The sequence below is a fragment of the Eptatretus burgeri genome, chromosome 10, assembly GCF_056783735.1.
Source record: "Eptatretus burgeri isolate ZD-2024b chromosome 10, Ebu_testis_v1, whole genome shotgun sequence".
In the NCBI taxonomy this organism is placed as follows: Eukaryota; Metazoa; Chordata; class Myxini; order Myxiniformes; family Myxinidae; genus Eptatretus; species Eptatretus burgeri.
This window is the reverse complement of record NC_140970.1, coordinates 20,447,300-20,450,737: the sequence shown is the minus strand read 5'-3', so window position 1 is coordinate 20,450,737 and position 3,438 is coordinate 20,447,300. Positions and strand designations below refer to the sequence as shown.

Here is a 3,438-nt window from a genome sequence, read left to right as displayed (position 1 = left end):
TTAAGAAAAGGTAAGGCTCTTTTAGAAATTCAAAAGAAATTTTATTGGTATCCTGTTGTAAAAAAATTATTTTGGATACAGGAATAACAAGAAATCCTGATGAATATATGTATAATATTCTATGGGGTGTAAACGATTCAAGTATAGTAAGGGATGAGGAAGGAGTTGAAGAAGAGAGGGAAGAGGAGGAAAAGGAGGAGGAGGAGAGAGAGAAGGAGGAAAGAGAGAAGAGAGAGGGAGGAAAGAGAGAGAATGAATAAATATCAAAATATGGAAACCAGTGAGATTCAAAAAGGAATAGAGGTATTAAAGAAATTAACTTATCTCACCAGGGAGGAATACAAAGAATTAAAAAGTCTATTTGCAATACTTTCGACAAGACTATCGACATCGAGAAGACATGTATTTTAATTCAAGTTTTTTCTTAAATAAATGGAGGAGAGAGTGAAGGCATTTCTAAGGATTCTTTATGTTTTAAAAATTAAGATTCAAATGTGCATGTTGGAAACTAAAAAGGTTTTTGCACTCTGCAGAAATTTTTCTCATAAATAAATGAGTTATTGTCTCAAATGTAAAAGAAAACTAATACTAAAAATATTTCATATATTAAAAGTAAAAATAACAGGGTTATACAAAAGGTATATGTTCGGTGTGTGGTTCAAAAAAAAATCAATTTATCTCCAAACACAAACTCGGAGGAGATATACAAAAGTTTTTATCAGGAAGTAAATTTACAACTACTGGAATACCAGGGGAATTACATCTTCCAGGGTATTCTTTCTGTGGTCCAGGCACAAACTTGGATAAAAGATTAGATGAGGCAGACAATCCTAAATCCTGGAGTAAACCAATCAATAGAGTTGATGAAGTGTGCATGAGACACGATATTGATTATGGGAATACCACAACGTTGGAAGAAAAGCATGAAGCCGATAGAGAAATGTTATATAATTTGTCTCTGATACAAAATCCAACCTTGAGAGAAAAAGTTGATAGGTTCATCGTGAAGAAGATGATTAGTGCTAAATTGAAACTTGGACTTGGAAATTCAAAAACTTATAGGCTCTAATGATGCCATTAAGACTGAAGAGCAATTAGCTGATGAATTACATAAACCAATATTCACAAAGTTTCAGAGAAGGAAAGTTTATTCCAAGGAAGTTGATTATATCTGGTCTGCTGATTTGATTGAACTCAATAATGATAAGGGGTACAAGTATGCTTTAACCGTTATTGATTTGAGGAGTAGATATGCGTGGGTTGTCCCTTTAAAAAACAAAACAGGTAATACTCTTATGTTAGCTTTTCAACAGATATTTAATAAAAGTAAGAGAAAACCTAAGAAATTGTGGACTGATGAGGGTAGAGAGTTTTATAACAAGACATTTATGAATTTTCTAAAAAATAACAGTATTACATTATACAGTACCTTTAATGAAGGGAAGGCAGTTGTTGTTGAACGTTTTAATCGTACCTTAAAGAGAGACTATATAAAAAATTCACACAACTCGGTTCACAACAATGGTCATCTTTTATTCAGGATATTGTGGATAAGTATAATGACACGATTCACACGTCAACGAATATGAAGCCATCAGAAACATTTACAAAATTAAAATATGAAAAAGAGATTAATGTCAGAAAACCTAAGTTCAAAGTTGGTGATATCGTAAGAATATATAGGTGGAAATCTCATTTTGAAAAGGGTTTTACTGAACGATGGACGAAAGAACTTTTTAAAATTGTTGATGTAATAGATACAGTTCCTTGGACTTATAAAATATATGATTTGGAAGGGGAAGAGATTTTAGGTTCATTTTATTCACAGGAATTACAAAAGACAAAACTAAGCAGATAATACACCTTTGTGGACACTCGAGGGCCAAGTCCGAGGTGTATAACAGTATATAATGTGTGTCAAGGGGGACGTTCTTAGATCTGTGAACCCCAAACACAGAATCCTCAACTGAATAGTCAAGGCTTAACTTTTGTTTGTTGATGTGTATGTGTGTGTGTGTCCCAACCCTCACATTCAAAATCTCAACCCCAACCCTCACATTCAAAATCTCAACCCCAACTCAATCCTCGCCCAACACAATGTCTTTTTCAAAATGAGATTTCCACCTATATATATATATATTTTTACGTTTTTTTTCTTCTTCCAATTCTGTCTTTTAAGGCTTTCAGGTTTGATGACGTAGAAAGGGGGAGTAAGCCTGCACTTTCTTCCCAGAACTTTCTTGATCTTGCTCCCATCAAGCACCATCCGACAAAGAACTACATCGATAGGTTTAGATCCCAAAGAGTGATAGCAACTCCAAAAGTCTCCAAAATATAAATAAATAAAATAATAATAATAATAAATAAATAAATAATTAAATAAAAGCCCCCAAAAAAGTTTCAAGTGTCCAACATAAACCCAACTTTCCAAGTCTTCAAGGTATAACCACATTCCCGTTGAGTTTCCAAGATATGTATCACATTGTGAGTTATCAATCCAGAACCCACATTTCAAGTATTCAAAGTAAAACCAACTTACAAAGTCTCTTAAGGATAACTCATTTACTGATTTTTTCAAAATTTGTGAGTCTCCAAGGTAGGCCCCATATTTAGAACCATCTTGGCAGAACCCTTTTCCTGAGTCTCCAAGGTAGTTATTTAAACCATCAAGGCAGAACTCATATACTGATTTTTTCAAAATTTGTGAGTCTCCAAGGTAGGCCCCATATTTAGAACCATCTTGGCAGAACCCTTTTCCTGAGTCTCCAAGGTAGTTATTTAAACCATCAAGGCAGAACTCATTTACTGATTTTTTCAAAATTTGTGAGTCTCCAAGGTAGGCCCCATATTTAGAACCATCTTGGCAGAACCCTTTTCCTGAGTCTCCAAGGTAGTTATTTAAACCATCAAGGCAGAACTCATTTACTGATTTTTTCAAAATTTGTGAGTCTCCAAGGTAAAACTTGTATTCTGGCTCATCAAGGTATAACTTGTTCAGTGGGTATTGTCTTGATAACTCACAATGAGTACTATTGCTGTAAAACTCTTTTTCAGGATTTTGCTGGTCTCCAAGGTATAACTCTTTGGTTGGGTCATCAAGGACGAACTCGTTCTGTGGGTCTTGGTCGCTCATAAGGTCTTCAACCAAGCCAACAATTTCGCCCCAAGTTGTAGCAAAAGCAGTATTTTCATTTCGTATTTCAGACACAATTTCCTGTGAGAGAAAATAATAATGTATTAATTAAGTTATTTAATTATTAAATGAGTATGCTTCAATCAAAGTTTGAAAATAGGAAAATAAAAAATCTTACCTCAATAGATAAGAGGTTTGAATCCAGTTCATCAACTTGAAGGTTTAGTTCCATAGAAGACAGAGAGTTCCAAGGAACACTAAAGTCATCCCACTCAAGGTCTTCAACCAAGCCAACAATTTCCCCC

At 34.2% G+C, this 3,438-nt stretch overlaps 1 long non-coding RNA gene across 1 annotated transcript in view; it reads right to left on the bottom strand.

Annotated features, from left to right (window-relative positions):
- Nucleotides 1-1,512: 1,512 nt before the first annotated feature.
- The window catches only part of LOC147018043 (uncharacterized), a 2,849-nt gene continuing 923 nt past the window's right edge, over nt 1,513-3,438 (bottom strand). The window contains exons 1-2 of the long non-coding RNA XR_015062232.1: nt 3,312-3,438; nt 1,513-3,214 (exon numbers count right to left, since the gene is read on the bottom strand). The exon at nt 3,312-3,438 is cut by the window's right edge and continues 923 nt beyond it. This is a non-coding gene — a long non-coding RNA (uncharacterized LOC147018043). The remainder of the gene's footprint in view (nt 3,215-3,311) is intronic.